The sequence below is a fragment of the Triticum aestivum genome, chromosome 6B (genome assembly GCF_018294505.1).
Source record: "Triticum aestivum cultivar Chinese Spring chromosome 6B, IWGSC CS RefSeq v2.1, whole genome shotgun sequence".
In the NCBI taxonomy this organism is placed as follows: domain Eukaryota; kingdom Viridiplantae; phylum Streptophyta; class Magnoliopsida; order Poales; family Poaceae; genus Triticum; species Triticum aestivum.
Window position 1 is genome coordinate 53752044 of NC_057810.1, and position 6598 is coordinate 53758641.

A 6598-nucleotide genomic window follows, 5' to 3' on the forward strand; every position below is an offset into this window, starting at 1 on the left:
TTCGGCCTAAGTTCATAATTCAAATATTAAACTTGTACAATTAAATATATGTACTAAAAAACCTAAATTAGATCATTGTTATTAATCACGGGTTGACTATCGGTGATGGTACGTAGCTTCTCTTTTCAATCCCGAGTGCATTATTACACCAAATTATCTAGCACACGGGAATGAAGGAGAAGCTACCCAACGATGGAGTGGATGGTGGAGGGGGCTCCTAGATTTCTGCATAGAGTGCTCTTCAATTTTAGCATTCAAAGTAGGAGTAGTTTTCCAATATGAGCATTCAATAAGCAAAACCAAATCGTAAAATAAAGTAGTATTCAAATTAGCATGCATTCAATTATAACCAAAAGTACATCATCTCTAGTGTCCATACATCGTCGAATATTATCACTAATACTCCTCGAATACTATCATACATATAGCATCGCTAATTAATACAGCTAGAACCGTAGCGCCCGACGGGTATCGTCGCGGGCGGTGGACACCCAAAGATAAGGAACAACCACATGATCATAGCTCCAGTGAGATTCCTGAAGAACCTGCCAAGTATTATCGAACCTGCCCTCCAATGTAACCATGTAGAGACGGACGTGCTCGTCCTCCTCGCTGACATGGTGATGTACCACCTCCGCGGTGTCCGAAAGCCTCGGCACCGTCACTGGCCCACGCGACCGCCACCAAACAAGGATCAGGTCAACAACGGGTTGCCTCCTCACCAACCTACATCCCCTAGAAGGTAGCACCTCCCAATACCAGCCCGACGGAGCCCGTCCCGAACATGGCCCTGATCAAGCAGGCCTCCACCGCCGAGTCGACGACAACGAGGATGCGGGATAGGCATCGTCGACGTCAATGCGGGAACTACTTCTATATATAGTTAAATAAAGTAGTTTTATTAATTAAATCAACTAGTTCAACTACTACGCACTTACTATAAATAAATAAAGTAGTACTTACTAGAAACAAGCTACTTCTATATATAGTAAAATAAAGTAGTTTATTAAACCAACTAGCTAGTTCAACTATATATGAAGCACTTACTATAAATAAAATAAAGTAGTACTTACTAAAAATAAACTAGTTTAACTATAGTTCTATTATTTTTCTAACTAATTATATTAAACACTTTCTCTTCTTATTTTTTTCCTTTTTCCTCTACTCTAAATAGAAACATATTCATAAATGACTTCTATCAATCATAATTTTCCTATACATACACAATATGAACATATAGATAAATTGACAAAGAAAATACTATGAACAAAAAAATCATTAAAATTCTATGAACAAAATTACAACAAAAAAATCATAAAAATTCTATGAACAGAAAAAAATCAAAAAAAATTGACATATTCGATCTTTGCATATATATGAACATACAAACATGCATATTCAACAATAATATCACCAAAAAAATCTATTAACAGAAAAAAATCTAACAAAAAATCTAAAAAAAAATCTATGAACTACAAAAAATCTAACAAAAAAATCTAAATTAATTACAACTATCATCTAACAAAAAAATCTAAATTACTACACATCTAACAAAAAAATCTATGAACTACAAAAAAATCTATAAAAAAATCGAACAAAATCTAACTCAATTAACTACACATCTAAATTATACTACACATCTAAATTAACTACTACTAACATCAAATTAAATTAGCAAAAATTTTGCTCATGGCGACGGTGTCGGGGACGGTGACGGCGACGACGACGGGGATGGCGAGGTGCGGCGTGGGCTGGGGCGGGGCGGGGCTGGCCGGGATGGCACGGGGCGACGACGGTGATGGCGAGGCGGAGACGGACGGGCAGCCTGGCGGCGTCGGGCGGCGGGGAAGAACGAACTGAACCAAATTTTCGCGAGGCTGCTTATATAGGCAGAGCACTGGTCCCGGTTCATGGCACCAACCGGGACCAATGCACCCCTTTATTCCCGGTTGGTGCCACCAACCGGGACCAAAGTCCTCTGCCGGGACCAAAGGCCGCCGCTTCCCGCCCTTTGGGCTGCTGAAAAGAGGACTTTGGTCCCGGTTGGTGGCACCAACCGGGACTAAAGGGGGCATTGGTCCCGGTTGGTGCCACGAACCGGGACTAATGCACCCCTTTAGTCCCGGCTGGTGCCACCAACCGGGACCAATGGGCCTTGCACAACGGCGTGGTGGTTGGAGTTTAGTCCCACCTCGCTAGCTGAGAGAGAACCGCACCTGTTTATAAGGTGCGATGCGCCGACCCTCTCGAGCACCTCTCTAAAGCAGGCTTTCGGGCCTAATCTGTCTCTATGTGCCCGTGGACCTACTGGGCTTACTACGGGCCTGAATCATGGCTCATTGTTGGGTTTCTAGTCGTATTCAGGCCGTGGGGGCCCAGTAGGAGGCACTTTTTTTGTTTTTTTGTTTTCTTTACTTATTGTTGCTATTTTTATTTTTTTCCAGTTTTTTTGTTTTGTTTTCTGCATTATTTATTTTCTTTTGTTTTTTGCTTTATTTTTTAATTCTTTTTTGCTTTTAGTTTTAGAAAAATTATAAACTTTCTGTTAGTGCCTTTAGTTTTTAAATTTGAAAAAACTTTTTTTGTTTTTTTGTTTTCTTTCTTGCTTTATTTATTTTATTTTGTTTCTACTTACAACAAAATACTTATTGTTACTATTTTTATTTTTTTTTCCAGTTTTTTTGTTTTGTTTTCTGCATTATTTAACCGTTGGTCCCAGTTCGAGCCACCAACCGGGATCAATGGTGGTGGGCCAGGAGAGAGGCCCATTAGTCCCGGTTCGTCCCACCAACCGGGACCAAAAGGTCCAGATGAATCCGGACCAATGGCCCACGTGGCCCGGCCGGCCCCCAGGGCTCACGAACCAGGTCCAATGCCCCATGGGTCCCGGTTCTGGATTGAACCGGGACTAATGGGATGACCCGAATATCTAGCCTGGTACGACATAGTATGCGGTAAGAATGATACTCTTATGCACGTTCTCACCTTTTCGCCACCGGATGTATCATTCAGAAGGTATTTGATTGGCCCCTGCCTTGTGCCATGGCAACATCTACTATCCCATTTGAATTTAATTAACTTGAGACAAGGCGGGATGTGTTTTGCTAGAATCTAACTACATCAGGGTTCTTCATAGTTGACTCTATGAACCGTGCCCTATCGGACTCAGAGATTCCAATGGATAATCTACATTCACTAAGCTCCCTGGGTTGGATGGCCTCGGAATCAACTGAGGCTTCAATTTTGGACTTTGCATTCCAATTTTGACCTGGTCCTCTCATGGGGTCGCATGGGAGAGTTGATCCTGGTGGTGATGGGTCCCACGTAAAGTATACCCGATTGACCAGGAGACGAGCAGGCTCATTCGCTGTTCTTCTCCTCCCCTCACGCTAAGAAATGGTGGCGGCAGCTACTTTCCAGAGCGCTGTTGAAATATATTGTTTGCCTTCCTCCATCAGTTCGGACTTTTGGATGAGTTGGCTGGAGCATGAATTCAATATGGTATCCGAGCCAAGAGGTCTTGAGTTCAAGACCCTGCCAACGCAGTATTAAATAAAAACGATTCTGCGGCCTACATCGATCACACGTCTACGAACTAAAATAGTCTAGACGTGAGGGGGAGTGTTGAAATATATTGCCTGACTCCCTCCATCAGTTCGGACTATTGGATGAGTTGACTGGAGCATGAATTCAATAAGCCCCAGGTGGTCCTCGACGGCGATGGCCCTGGTTGCTCTCTACGGCTGAAACTCTTTCCCAGCGATGTAGCTAGTCATCTCTCTCCCGCCCCTTAGGTTAGGGTTTCGAGTCGCTGTCGCCGCTCCTCGCGCCCTTGCGCCACCTTGCTACCGCTCCTCGCGCCAGTGTTCTGCCGATGCTCGCGCCAGTGCATGGCCGCTGTTGCTCGTGCCCGTGCCCAACGGCTGCCTACTTCTTTTATTGTTGCTACCTGCCGGAGGTCCTCATGCTTACTTGCATGGTTGTTTAGTGATGCAGCCAGCATAATTGAGGCAGGCATTGTCTTATGACCAAAGTGGTATGTGCTATCCTACAAATCTCAAATAGAAAATATAAATTTAGCGGTATGTTACACCAAATATAAATTTACAGTATGTTACTCCAAAAAATATGCTATGACTGTGATTTGATTTCATATATTTGTTTGTTACATCTCTAGATTGTTGAGATAGTATATATTATCTACAGTTATATTTTTCCCCTATCGTCATCCTTCTCTTATGGTTTCCTTGTTGCTTGTGTTCAAACTATTGTATGTGCTTAACGTGCGAAACAAGAACCTGTCGCAAGTAGATGCATTGGTGGGATGGTGTAGACAATTCATTCGAGGGAGTAATGTCATTGGAGTTTCTATAGCTAAATTATTCAGCTTTGCATGATGTGTGCATCAGCTCTCACAATTCTGTACGCATTATTTCAAATGACAGGAGCACCGTGTTTGGTATTTTGGTAGATTATCTTCTTTGGTAGGGAGTGATATGTCTCTAATGTATCTATAATTTATAAAGTATTCATGTCAGTTTTATTATAATTTTGTATAATTTTGATGCACTTTTATATTAATTCTATACGATTTTCATGGACTACCATATTGGCCTAGTGCCTGGTGCCAGTAGTTGTTTTCTGCTTGTTTTTGGTTTTCCAGAAAATCCATATCAAATGAAGTCCAAATGAAGTGAAACTTTCTGACGATTTTTTCTTAAAGGAAAGAGACCCATGAAACTTTGGGGAGTACTAGAAGACACACAGGGGCCCCACAAGCCACCTGGGCACGCCCGGGTGCGTGGCCGCATCCAGGTAGCTTGTGGGCCCCCTGTGGCACCCCTTGACGTGAGACCAACGCCAAAAAATTCCTATAAAATTCAAAACCCACCAAAGTTAACCTCGATGAGTTGTTCCGCCGTCACAAGCCTCTATACCTTCGTGATCTCATCTATAACTCTTTTTCGGCACCTTGCCGCAGGGGAAAATCATCATCGGAGGCCATCTTCACCGTCCTGGTGGTCTCCATGACGAGGAGGGAGTAGTTCACCCTCGGGGCTGATGGTATGTACCAATAGCTATGTGTTTGATCTCTCTCTCTCTCTCTCTCTCTCTCTCGTGTTTTTGATTTGGCACAATCTTGATGTACCGCGAGCTTTGTAATATAGTTGGATCATATGGTGTTTCTCTCTCTCTATCTTGTTGTGATGAATTAAATTTTTACCTTTGAGGTTTCACCATTATCGGATTGAATACTTGTTGGATTTGAGAACACTTGATGTATGTCTTGCATGTGAATACCCGTGGTGAAAATGGGGTATTATATTGATTCACTTGATATATGTTTTGGCACTCAACTCGCAGATTCCCGAGGTGACATGGGGTAATCTATGCATAGGGGTTGATGCACGTTTTCATCCTATTTTCTTGAGTAGAAACTTTGAGGCACTCTTTGAAGTTCTTTGGGTTGGATTAAATATTATGAACCAGAAGTTGTTTGATGCATATCGTATAATCAATTCAGGGATACTTGTGATGCCATTGAAGTATCTAGGTGACATTAGGGTTGGTTGATGTGTATCATATGCTGTTATTTCAGTACGAACTCTAGGGTTGATTGTGACACTTAAAGGAATAGCTCAATAGAATGATCCCAAATGATAACTTTAAGGTAGTTTCGTACCCTACAAATAATTTCATCTGTTCTCCTCTTGATAAGAACTTTGGGGTGATTCTTTGTCATACATTGAGGTATTATTATATGATTCAATTATGTTAGCACCATTGAGAGATTGCACTAGTAGTAAACTAATATAGAAATTGAAGATGACACTGAAAGTTAAGATTTTCATGTGGTATCCTCGGAGAGGATTTGTGCTAATTAAAGACAATATTGCTAGACGCAACTAACAAGGAAGCAAGAATTGTAGTTTTTGTATTCAAAATGAGACAATAAAACACCTCTTTTTTTAATGCAAGTTTGCGTGTTCTACATGGTCCGTCATCCAAATAGCGCCCAATTTGTATCCGCTAACAAGTGTTGCCAATATATATGGTCACTGGCTTGATGGAATGCCAAATACGATTAGTACGCTAATTCGGATGGGAACATCTGCCTTACAATGGCCGGTTGGGCTATGTAGAAATGATTGTGTTTTTAATGGCAAATATCCTCTCCTATGCAAGTTATCTACTGTTGTACACATTGGCTTCATATGTGGTCTGCGCTGCACTGAACGGATTACTAGTTGTTGTTCAAGGTGGCGTGTATGCGGTTGGAGCGGGTGGTTAGGGAGGTTTTTACCCAACATGGGTGGCAGCATAATCTCCGGATTGGTCCACCTCCTTCATCGACATAGGCATAGTTTTGATCTCATATGACTTTATTGTTGCCGAATTGCATTTTTTACATACTTTGTCAGACGGCTCTTTTTGCGGTTGTGTGCATCTTAGTTATGAAGGGGCCGGGTGTTGCTCATCACGATTTGTATCCGCTTGATGCTTCATTTCTAGATAATAAAAGTGCACTTTATCGAAAAAAAATCAAGACCACCTAGATGTGGTCAAAATCTCCTGCAGCTCAAAGCACCACTCCATT